We start from the raw sequence: 13,132 nt of genomic DNA, 5'->3' as shown, positions 1-13,132 counted from the left end.
CACTCCTATAAATGTTATTCATTTTCTCTGCCTACAGTAAAAAAAAAAAAAAAACAGCATCTATTTATAACTTGACAAAAAACACAATGATTTATGTGTTGTGTGGGAACAGTTTGTAATAGTTATGTGCAGTAAAACTATTCATGAACTCAACTTAATGTGTGTTCCTACATTTGTGTTCCACGTCTAAGATGAAGAGAGCAGTTTTTGTTTTTGTTTTACAGAGTAAACAACTAAAAACTAAGGTTTTGGTCATTGGTTTCTCAAAACGCATACATTTGTCTAAATATGGTCAAGGACACGCATTATTGTGGGTTTCCTGGATGTCGTCTTCATCACTAAAGGAAAAATCTAATCTGAGGGAGAGAATTCCTCTGACATTTTCATGTAGGTTTTTTTTTTTGGAGTGGTCAGCTTGAAGCGCCCCTCTTTCTCCAACTCCCTTATCGTCATGTGACATGTGTGAGCTTTATTGTAAGTTTAATAGCTGGATTATGTCTGTGCGCGCGTGTTTGTGCTATAGCAGAATGAAGATGACGCCGCTGTATTGGCTGCTGGTGGCAGGAGCTCTGTGCTCTTGTGTCATCCGTTTGTGTTCGTGGTGTTTCCCTCTTGTTTTCATGTGATTGTTTTTTTGCCTTTTGGTTCGGGACCCTTTGGGACTGTGTGACAGGGGTGGCACTTTCGTGACTTCTGCAGTGCTTTTTTGTTGGCTTCTGGATCTTCCTCCCGGGAGCCTTTTGGCCGTGGGGACCAGCTGCCGGGTCTCTGCCACACCGGAGTCCGTTTGCAGAGACTGGAGGAGAGGAGATGCGGATGAAGAGACAGGGCTGCGGAGCTGGCGCTGGGCGCTGGGACGGACAAGCTTCACGGTGTCTTGGCTGAATGAGCAGGTATCGGACACCTCTGTCTCCTTGGACGCATCCCCGCTCATCCACGTGGACTGGACACTGGCCGAGAGTTCGTGGGCGGCCGAGGGTGGAGTCGGCTCTCTTGGTTGCTTTGTTGCTGTCTCTGGCCATGCTCCCCCCACCCCAGCAGACGATGGCGTGGAACACCGCAGAGGCCACCAATGTGTGTGGGTGTTGAAATGATCTTTTTGTTTGGTTGCTTGTCTATGCATGGTGCAATCGTGTGTGCGTAATATATATTATTGGTTAATTATTTTTTGTTTTTTTGTTGTTTTACTTTTGTGGCGGTGTGTAGAAGTGGCACTACTGGAGTGGCAGCTGGTTGCATCAGCTCCGCTCTTTTAATGTATCTTTTATTTGTTTTATTTGTTTGAAGAGATGCACCTGGGGATAGGATGATGGTCAACACTTAAATTGTCCCGAATGTGTAAATGTGAGTGTGAATGTTGTCTACCTGTGTTGGCCCTGTGATGAGGTGGCGACTTGTCCAGGGTGTACCCCGCCATCCGCCCGAATGCAGCTGGGATAGACCCCAAGAGGGATAAGCAGTAGAAAATGGATGGATGGATGTTTTATTTACCTTGGTATTCAAAGTTTATATTTAAATTGTAATGTTGAATAATATGAGAAATACAAATTAATTGTATTTGAAAGGGTATACTTCCATTATTATTATGTATTGTTATTAAGTCAGTGGTTAATTTGGTTTAAAAAAAATAATGGCAATAATATCAGAATCAGAATCAGAAATACTTTAATAATCACCGAGGGGAAATTAAGAGTTTCAGCACAATTCCATTCAAGAGCAGACAAACATTGCAGGGAGACAGAACAGGATCACTGAAGGGTCTGCCAACTTCCGGTGCCACTTACAAAAAAGCTGAGAAACAGGTAAATGCTGGGGAGGTAGGGGCGGTGAGAAAAATAAAATAAAATAAAATCGTCTAAACCTGGGCCCCTGGAGAGGAGGTCCAGACTGAGGCCAAGGAAAAAAATTAACTAAAAATATTTTTTTTTTTAAATAAACAACCTGTGCGTAAGAGGTTTATTGACAATTATTTGAAGGTCAATATGTCCTTGAGCAAAATATGTTATTGGCCCAGGTCTAGTTACGTCACATGCGCGGTATACAAACTTGAGGAAGTGGATGTAGTGTTTCCTATTTATTTATTTGAGGTGGACATTTATAAATAAATGAGAGGGACAAACAGTAAAAAACAGATGGATGGATGGATGGATGACATTTCCGGTTCTCCTGCGTTCACAATCAAATGATGATGAAAACATAACTCTGTTTCATACGGAGCCCCTAAAGGGACATGGATGTTTTGCGAGATCTCGCAATACTTTTTGCGAGATCTCGCAAAAGGTTTTGTTCCTATGTCAGTGAACCGGAAGTAAAACAGACACAGCGATGGTGAACCGGAAGTAAAACAGACACAGCGATGGAGGAGTGGGAGCATGCGAGAGCCTACCCAACATCTGTGCTCTGTTGTGGGACCATAACACGATTTGATGTTTATATATGTTAGGCCAATACTAAAATTGAAATCAATAAACTTCTCCCACGGATGATGGGTAGACTCCTCCATTGCTTTGTCTGTTTCGCTTCCGGTTCACCATCGCTGTGTCTGTTTTACTTCCGGTTCACTGACATAGGAAAAAAACCTCTTGCGAGATCACGCAAAACCTTTTTTTCCCTCCATGTCTCTTTAAGTGCTCCGTAGTTTCCCAACACAAAGTGCCTGAAAGATATCCATCCATCCATTTTCTACCGCTTGTCCCGTTCGGGGTCGTGGGGGGTGCTGGAGTCTATCTCAGCTGCACTCGGGCGGAAGGCGGGGTACACCCTGGACAAGTCGCCACCTCATCGCAGGGCCAACACAGATAGACAGACAACATTGACACTCACATTCACACACTCAGGCGAATTTAACCTATCCCCATGGTGCATGTCTTTGGAGGTGGGAGGAAGCTGGAGTACCCGGAGGGAACCCACGCAGTCACGGGGAGAACATGCAAACTCCACACAGAAAGATCCCGAGCCGGGGATTGAACTCAGGACCTTCGTATTGTGAGGCACATGCACTAACCCCTGTACCACCGTGCTGCCTGAAATATATATTTCATCCATCCATCCATTCATCCATTTTCTACCGCTTGTCCCTTTTGGGGTCACGGGGGGTGCTGGAGCCTATCTCAGCTGCATTCGGGCGGGAGGCAGGGTACACCCTGGACAAGTCGCCACTCATCACAGGGCCAACACAGATAGACAGACAACATTCACACTCACATTCACACACTAGGGCCAATTTAACCTATCCCCATGGTGCATGTCTTTGGAGGTGGGAGGAAGCCGGAGTACCCGGAGGGAACCCATGCAGCAGTCATGGGGAGAACATGCAAACTCCACACAGAAAGTTTCAGAGCCCGGGATGGAACCCAGGACTACTCAGGACCTTCGTATTGTGAGGCACGTGCACTAACCTCTGTTCCACCGTGCTGCCCTAGATACAGAACATGACTAAACTAACTAATCATTCCATACCATAAGTAGTAGTTTAGTCTTTATTTGAAGGGACAATGTACAGAAACATTAAGCTCAAAGACAGACATGTTCTGTACCAGATTATAGCTAAATAGCTAATTTCCATCTGCAGTCCCTGGCTACCTAAATTAAAGGGATACAAAAATCATGCAATAAAATTATGACAATAAAAACATACACAAGTATTAAAAAAAAAGTCATAAAATGCCCTTTCATGGACACATACTTAATATACAATACAACCACACCTCATTTACATCATCACACAAAGACAATACATGCTTTTGTTCACATCTGTCATCATTTGTAAAAACAACCATGATTTTAACACACACACCTCACAATTTACAACAAAAATGCTCTCATGAATAAATATAATACACATTAGGTTGATGTGTCACACATAATGCCCATCTTAGTGACCGTGTGAGCAGCTTTGATTGCTCCAAAGCCACTTTTTAACTTCAATTGTGAATGAAGAGTAATCTGTTAGACTTGTCAAGTTTGTTGTGAGGTGGTTCCATTCCTTCATGGCTTTATATGAAAAGGCTGATTGTGCAAAAGAGGTTTTACACCTGGGTATGCTACACTGCCCCCTGGTGGAGGCTCGTGTGTTTCTAGTTGTCACAGCAGATGTAAACTGGACAAAGTGCTTAAGTGGCACTGGTGCAGTGTTATTTAAGATTCGATGGGCCATTCGTATTGATGCTAATCTTTGAATGTTAGCTAAATTCAACAATCTATATTTTTGGAGAACTAAACAATGATGGTGGTGTTGTGGTTTTCGGTCAAGGATTTTGAGGGATTGTTTGTGCAAAGTTTCCAATGGCCTCAGTGTCATTTTGCTTGCCTGCGACCAACATGTTATACAATAATAAAAACGAGACATAATCATTGCATTAAAATAAGTTTGAGCTGCCTCCAGTGTTAATGAATTCCTGATACATTTGAACGTTTTTATGTTGTATTTAAGACTCTGGCACATCTGTTTGATATGTTTTTTAAAGCCAAGTGTTGGCTCCAAAATGACACCCAGGTAACGATATTCACTAACATTTTGTATTATTTCCTTATTAACCGTTATATTTGGAAAGGATGACATTTTATATTTGTTTACAAAATACATTGTTGCAGTTTTCTTAATGTTTAATGTAAGACAAGAGTCATGTAGCCATCTTGCCACCTTCTCCATGGCTGCTGTAAGTTTTCTGGCAACCGTTTCAGCGTCCTTTCCCCAAGTATAAATAACCGTGTCATCTGCATACATCTGGATATTTACATCCTCACATACAGATGGCAGGTCATTTATATACATGGAGAAAAGAAGTGGGCCGATATTAGAGCCTTGTGGCAGGCCAATATCAGTAGCAGTGAGACAGGATGTTGTGTTATCAATACGGACACATTGGGTCCGACCAGATAGATATGACATAATCCAGGCCAGAGTATCTGTCGACAGTTTAAAAGATGTTAATTTTGTAAGTAATGTGGGGTGACTGACTGTATCGAATGCCTTGCGGAGGTCTAAGAATATTGCTCCAACTACACCTCCATTGTCAAGGTTTTGTTTGATTGTTTCTAGTAGAAGGCAACATGCAGTTTCGGTCGAGTGATTTGCCCGAAACCCAAACTGCATGGGATGTAGGAGGTCTTCATAGTCCAAATGTTCTGTGAGTTGCTCAACGATCACTTTTTCTATTGCTTTGGATATAACGGGGAGAAGGCTAATTGGTCTGTAATTGTTGATGTCTTGTTTATTTCCTGCTTTATGGATTGGGATGATAATGGCAGTTTTCAACGTGGTAGGGAAAGTGTTTTCTGTTATTGATTTATTTATCAATGTTGTTATAGGAGCAGTAAGACTATCTTTATACGTTTTTAGGAAGAATGTGTCCAGACCGTGTATATCTCTAGATCGTGAGCTTGTTAACGCAGAGAGGATTTTGTTTACCTTTGTTTCATTTGTTAATTCTAAACTTAGTCCATCCTGAATAAATGGCAATTCTTTGCACTAAGATCATGCTATTTAGGGTCGAATGCTTTAAGGTAGTTTAAAGAAAGGTGCTTTCAAATAAACTTCAAAGAGGGGTTACCTTTAATTCTTGATATTTTAGTCGACGAAAACTAGACTAATACTAAAATACAATTTCGTCAAAAGACTAAAATTGATCTTAATTGAAAACTGTCTTAATGAACACGGCTGTTTATTTATTATGCGTCCCTCCCCTATCGGCCACCGTAGCAAAATGGTACAGTCCAGTACACATCGCCGAAAGTGAGACGTCTTCTCTCTGCTCATATCTGTGCTGCGGGGGCACGCTGTTCTTGTGACGTCACCGCGTGACCCGCCCAACGAGCCTCTTCCTCGTGAGTGTCCACTGTGTACTTTTTCAGCGGTATTCTCCCTTACACAATATACATATATATTCATTTTTACACGTTTTTAAACTTCTTCTACACAGCAGCCTTCGTCTGCAGGTACGTACAAGATTCACTTTGACGGCTGTGTGTTGATAAAACGACAAATGTTCGACGCCTGCTGTTTTCTCAGCGACAACTTCTCTTCGGGCGGAAGGAGATGCTCAAACATTAAAACTAACATTTTAATGCTCTTCAACTTACATTACTTGCAAGACTATTAAGCTTTTGTTATAACCTTGTCTGCGTTGTTACGAATCAGCGGCTAAAAGGGGGGGGGGGGAATCAGTGTTCCATATATGTATCTGTTTAATATGAAGTGTGTATGAAATCCTTTTATCTAATTGTTTTCCTGAGATACGTCCATTGTGGAAAAGTAACAATGTGATAATGACGATAATACTCCTAATGACTATCACTGTGGTTGTATTCCTTATCAGCACAGCAAACAAGCACGATAGTAATGGCGGCTAATTTACTCACATTAATCTCACACAACATGGTGTCTGTGATATTTTTATTATATAATTTATTAATGCATGTTCAATGCATATTTTTGATGACTCATTGTCTATATTAGCCTGACTTATGCGTGTCCAGCGACAAATACATAATTGACACATTTTGTACTTAAAGATGGTAAAAGCAAGCCTGTAGGTCAATACAGTGTACAATAAACTTTCAGAACAAAACATAAACATCTTTGTTTTGTGTTGTCGCTGACAAAGCATATTAGTGTAACAGCCGATAATACATCTCATTATTAAACAATTCCTTATATTTTGTACATGATGGTTGAAAATGGCCGTCTGGCTGCTCTTTGTTGTAAAGTAACAACCTTGAAGTCCTACTTTCTGTCTATTTTGACACATCAATTAGGGTTGCAAAATATAGGCCCCTTCTACACTAAGCCGGCTAAGGTTATCCAGAGTAGATCCCACATAACCTTATCCGTGTCCACACACAACAATGCCATCGTTCAGACCCTCTCCGTCCGCCGGCACAAAGCGACCTAGTGCGCATGCGCGGAAAAAATGTCCTACGGAGCCCCTAAAGGGACATGGATGTTTTGCGCAAAAGGTTTTTTTCCTATGTCAGTGAACCGGAAGTAAAACAGACACAGCGATGGTGAACTGGAAGTGAAACAAACACACAGCGATGGAGGAGTGGGAGCATGCGGGAGCCTACCCATCATCTGTGCTCTGTTGTGGGACCATAATAAGATTTTAATGTCTTTATATGTTAGGCCAATACTAAAATAGAAATCAATAAACTTCTCCAACGGATTATGGGTAGGCTCCTCCATCGCTGTGTTTGTTTTACTTCCGGTTCACCATCGCTGTGTCTGTTTTACTTCCGGTTCACTGACATAGGAAAAAAACCTCTTGCGAGATCTTGCAAAACCTTTTTTTCCCTCCATGTCTCTTTAAGGGCTCCGTAGTTTCCCAACGCAAAGTGCCTGAAAGATATCCATCCATCCATTTTCTACCGCTTGTCCCGTTCGGGGTTGTGGGGGGTGCTGGAGTCTATCTCAGCTACAAACAAAACCTTTTGCAAGATCTCGCAAAAAGTATTGCGAGATCTTGCAAAACTTTTGTTCCCCTCCATGTCCCTTTAGGGGCTCCGTAATATCTGACCTGGAAGTGTATCCTTACACTGTGTTTCAATGTAGACTATTGCCACATTTCTTTTAAACGTAAACCTTGCTTGCCTCACCATCAGCAGCTGTTTAGAATATTGTAGTGAATCACACCTGAGCCATCACACATGAATCCTATCTTTAATGGACGTGTGAAAGTAAACAATGTGATAAAGAACATTTTACAACAACAGGACACTCTGCTTGTAGGCTGAAATTGGCGGTCGTACTTGACGGCCGCAACAATTTCATGGCTACAGAAAGTGACATCAGAAAGAACGCACCACAGCCAGCTTCATAACAACCCGTTCGGTAACTCAGCGGCAACCACTAGAAAGATGCAGGCAAGTCATCCAGACATGCCCGTGTTTCTCCTTCTTGTACATGTACAGGCGCTTATGGAAATCACACATCAATACCTTAAGAGAAGGAAACGGGCGATTGCAGCTATTTGGGATACAACACATCTCAGATGGCAACATAGTAATGTTGAGCAACGGTTTTGGATAAGCCCTGGAAGAACGGCAGCCTGGTGGGATATGTTTGTCCCCGAGTGTGTTGTGTCAGAGGAACAGCAAGAGAACTTTCGAATGTCCAGGTCAGCTGTGATTCTAGTTTGTGAAAAACTTTGTCCATTTGTCAAAGAAGAGACAACGAAAATGCGGGCTCCCGTGGACAAGGGAAGACTACAAAAAATAGCAAATGCATTTTGACTGGCCAAGCAGACTGTCAGTTATTGTCCGCGATGTATGTCGATGTCGAGCGATTACTCAACGTCTAGTTTTGTACTCCATAACTATTGTGAAGCGTGGGCCGCGGTCTTTCTGGCGTCACTTCCTCACCGAACTCAGTTTGTAAACGATCAATGAGTCCATACAAAGCTAAGAGCCGGAGATTCCAGAATTACACAGCGCACTTACCCGTGTAAACAATTATCCAAGGAGGGTTACCTTAAACGATGGTTTAGTGTGGTGACACGATGCTTAGGCTAAATAATTATTCGTTTAAGGGGTTATCCGGCTTAGTGTAGACATAGTCATAGACTATATATATATTTGGCCAACAATAGAGATTTTAATTCTATGGCTATGAGATGGCTACTTGTCCAGGGTGCACCCCGCCTTCTGCCCGAGTGCAGCTAGGATAGGCTCCACACCCCCCGCGACCACGAGAGGGACAAGCGGTAGAAAATCATTCTACCTGTGTCCCGCAAATTTGACAGCGACAAGCAAAATCCCGACTCTTCAACGCAATGCAAGCGTCTTCGCTAGCAAGTATAATGTCCCTGGACAGGAGAAGACATGCTAATGGCTAGGCTTGAGCTCTTGAAAGTAAACAGTGGTTGTTGGGTCGATACAAATATTGACAGTAACAATACTAAGTATTGTATCAGTATATACAGTAACTATATCAGCGCTTCTCAAATAGTGGGGCGCGGTGCGATGCGAGGGGGGCGCGTGTGGCCTTGGGGAACATGCTTTTTTTTGCCGTACCAGAATATTATTAAGCGTTTGTCACACTTGGCTTCAGTGTAACCACGGTGGGAGACGAAGAAAGACCGGTGTGTTGTTTCCTTTAATGTTAATAAGCTTACAATGTTATGCAGAGGTATAGTTGTAACAATTTTATAGACAAATTACACTATAGACAAATTACAATATTTATAGTCACGGTGGAGAGGGGGTGCGCAAAATATTTTTTTCTTCCTGGGGGGGCACAACAGAAAATATTTGAGAACCACTGAACTAAATCAATGTGTTTTGTTGTCACAAAATAATTTTTTTGGTCATTTTTGTTATTGTTTATTAACTCAGGAAATAAGTTCCTCGAGCTTTAAAGGGGTCGTATACTGTTTTTTTTTCTACATTTAAAATACTTCCTTGTGGTCTACATAACATTTAATGTTGGTGCTTTGGTCAAATGTTGCATAGATTTTGTTTTACAGACCTTCTTCAAACTGCTTTCTGATTGCCTCATTAGAGCTTGCCGTTTTGTGGGCGGACTTAAATTACATGTGGCAGCCCTCCTCCGGGCCAAGACCCCTTCGACTGCATCTCCAACCATGTTGTAGTTTTTTGCGTTTCCATATCAAGTGTACTGACAGATATAATTTAAAACTATATTTTTTTGTATTAGAAATGACAACCGCAGAGGATGTTAGCGTGCGTGCATTCCTGCATGGTTTGACTTCACATGTTCTGGACTTACAGGGGATCCCAAATAGGATCACATTACTGTTACTACCAGTGTTCTAAAAATAACTTTAAAAAAGTAATTAATTATAGTTACTGGTAGGGCTGGGCCGACATTACGATATCAGTATATATCGCGATAGACACTTAATTGATATCAATATAAAATGTGTTCGATAAAATATTCTATATATATTTTTTGGCCGGAAGAAACCAGAAATTATGAAACAAGTAATTTGCTTCATAATTACTTGTTGAAGTAATTCAACTCAGTGGCTAAGTTTCTCGTAGCCACTCGTCCTTTGGTAATACAGGAAAAAGGAAGTGTCACTGAGCAATGGAAGGAACATGCTGAAAGCCAATCACGTAACAGTATCAACTATACCTTTCCTTCTGTTTGCCTCCCAGTCGCAGACACAAGTCGAGGAGCGCACGGGAGACGTTCCCTCCAGGGCCGATATTTTCTTCCAGGGTAACATCCTTCACTTTACCCGACAATGGGTCTGCTATGCTCCGCTTTCAGGTCGGAATGACGAGGCCGTCGGTAGCTTTATTCTCATTTCTGCAGGACACATCTGCCAGATTGCTGCATGCTACCACTCGCTTACTGACGTCCCTCACCTGACACAATGCCATTCTTAAAGAATTACACACACATACGCTACTCTCATAACACTAGTGTGGTTGCACCTCTTTCTATCCTGCTGTGGATTCACTGCATGAAGTGAGAAGAGAAACTGTGATATCTTGATAGATCAACTCAATAACAGAAACTTGTCATTAGTTTTGTTGGTTTTAATGCATACTTTGCAGACACTTCCAATGTGTCAATTTAATGAGTAGCTTCCCAAACTACTCTGTGTAGTGTTCAATAGCGTATACACTACTGCTATCTAGTGCAGGGTTTCCCCTTAATGTAATTGAATGTGGGGCGTCGCCACAGCATTTTGATTACCGCCACACCTTGAAAATAAGACTTTTTTTTTTTTTTTACTTGAAAAAAATTTAAGTAAAATAATATTTTGTGGCTGCCCGAAGAAATCACAAAGTCAGACGCTATTTTTAATTTTTATTACTAATGTTATGATAACAAACAGCACAATTCCTACAGGTTTTACCTCCTGTGAAAACACTTTTGTTTCGTGAGTCCGCGCTTCCCCGGACACACAACAACACTCCCTCATTCTCCGCCAATCACCTTTCAGGCACGAACGGTGTGTTTGGGACCATGTGAAAAACTGACATCAAATCCAAACCACACGAACATAACATGAGCTGGTTATTATGTGTGTGTATATACATATATATGTATGTGTGTACAGTATGTATGTATGTATGTATGTATGTATGTATGTATATATATGTATGGTATGTATGTATGTATATATATATGTACATATATATATACTGTATATATATATATATATATATATATATATATATATATATATATATATATATATATATATATATATAAAAGAGTTGCGAATCTTTAGGTGTCTCACGATTCGATTTACTTATATATATATATATATATATATATATATATATATATATATATATATTTATATATATATATATATATATATATATATATATATATATATATATATATATATATATATATATATATATAAGAGTTGCGAATCTTTAGGTGTCCCACGATTCCATTTACTTATATATATATATATATACACACACACATCTATTAGGGCTGTGAATCTTTGGGTGTCCCACGATTCGATTCAATATCGATTCTTGGGGTCACGATACGATTATAAATCGATTTTTTCGATTTAACGCGATTCTCGATTCAAAAACGATATTTTTCCGATTCAAAACAATTCTCTATTCATTCAATACATAGGATTTCAGCAGGATCTACCCCAGTCTGCTGACATGCAAGCAAAGTAGTACATTTTTGTAAAAAGCTTTTATATTGTAAAGGACAATGTTTTATCAACTGATTGCAATAATGTAACTTAGTTTGAACTATTAAATGAACCAAAAATATGACTTATTTTATCTTTGTGAAAATATTAGACACAATGTGTTGTCAAGCTTATGAGATGCGATGCAAGTGTAAGCCACTGTGACACTATTGTTCATTTTTATTTGTTTTTATTTTATTGTTTTAAATAAATGTTTAATGATAATGTCAATGAGGGATTTTTAATCACTGCTATGTTGAAATTGTTACTAATATTGATACTGTTGTTGATAATATTCATTTTTGTTTCACTACTTTTGGATTGTTCTGTGTCGTGTTTGTGTCTCCCCACAATTGCTCTGTTTATTGCTGTTCTGAGTGTTGCTGGGTCGGGTTTGGTTTTGGAATTGGATTGCATTGTTATGGTATTGCTGTGTATTATTTTGTTGTATTGATTAATAATTAAAAAAAAGAAAAAAAAAGATTTTTGAAAAATTAGAATCGATACTGAATCGTACGTGAGAATCGCGATTTGAATTCGAATCAATCTTTTCCCACACCCCTAATATATATGTATGTATGTATATGTGTGTGTGTGTGTGTGTATATATATATATATATAAGTATGTGTGTATATTATTTGTATATATGTATGTGTCTAGGACAGACCTGGGCATTCTGCGGCCCGCGGGCCGCATCCGGCCCTTTGTGCGTCCCTGTCCGGCCCGCGTGAGGCCAATTATAAATTACAAAATAAATTTTAAAAAGTATCTATATCGAGTGTGCAATACAACGGTGCTGCTTTTGTTTTGAAAATCGTTATTTGTATTACTTCCGTGTGGACGTATGCGTGTGCGGGATTGTGAGTGAATGTGAACAGCTGCAATCATTAATTACAAAATAAAGTTGAAAAAACATCTATGTCGTGCGCGCAATACAACTGTGCTGCTTTTATTTTGAAAAGTATTATTTATGGGCGTGTGTCCGTGTGTAACCTGCGAGTGAAGGTGCACATGCAGCGACAAGTGATGCACGGTTTACACCCGAGGCGCTAAAAAGAGAAAAGTTGATGAAGAATGGCGTGTTTCCAACAACACATGGACTGCAAAGCAACTTTCCCTCGAAGGTGCGTGCCTGCGCAATTGCGCACTGCTGAAGTGTCTGCTGCGCGCAGCAAATATATGCCGCGCACCAAATCAAATCCCATCTGAATTCTAAACAAAATAAACATATTTATTCTATGTAATTTTGCAATGCAACTTTGAGTGACAGTGACAACAAGCGGCCCTAACGGTGTTCGTCAACACCGTTCAATTGAACACCGTTCAATTATTGTAACGTCTATCGAGATGCTTCGAGGCCAGGAATTATATCGATCACTTTATTGAGCAAAACTGTTTATATTTGGCCATAACCACACCAAAAACATAAGTAAAACACTTCTATCTCGAAAAACTAGTCATTTTCTGCCGTACAAACCAGGCCAAAACCAAC

General features: G+C 40.3%; 1 protein-coding gene across 2 annotated transcripts in view; it reads left to right on the top strand.

Moving 5' to 3' along the window:
• The first annotated feature begins 5,724 nt into the window (after window positions 1–5,724).
• far1 (fatty acyl CoA reductase 1) overlaps window positions 5,725–13,132 on the top strand; it is a 66,373-nt gene continuing 58,965 nt past the window's right edge. The window contains exon 1 of one of the 2 annotated variants that reach the window (XM_062042524.1): window positions 5,725–5,826. The gene's annotated coding sequence lies outside the window, so the exon portion shown is untranslated. Of the gene's footprint in view, window positions 5,938–13,132 lie in introns of both variants that reach the window. The other variant, XM_062042523.1, reaches the window with a different exon arrangement.

This window comes from Entelurus aequoreus, linkage group LG03, assembly GCF_033978785.1.
Source record: "Entelurus aequoreus isolate RoL-2023_Sb linkage group LG03, RoL_Eaeq_v1.1, whole genome shotgun sequence".
NCBI lineage: Eukaryota > Metazoa > Chordata > Actinopteri > Syngnathiformes > Syngnathidae > Entelurus > Entelurus aequoreus.
Note: the sequence above shows the minus strand (reverse complement) of the source record. Positions and strands in the feature narration are given on the sequence as shown.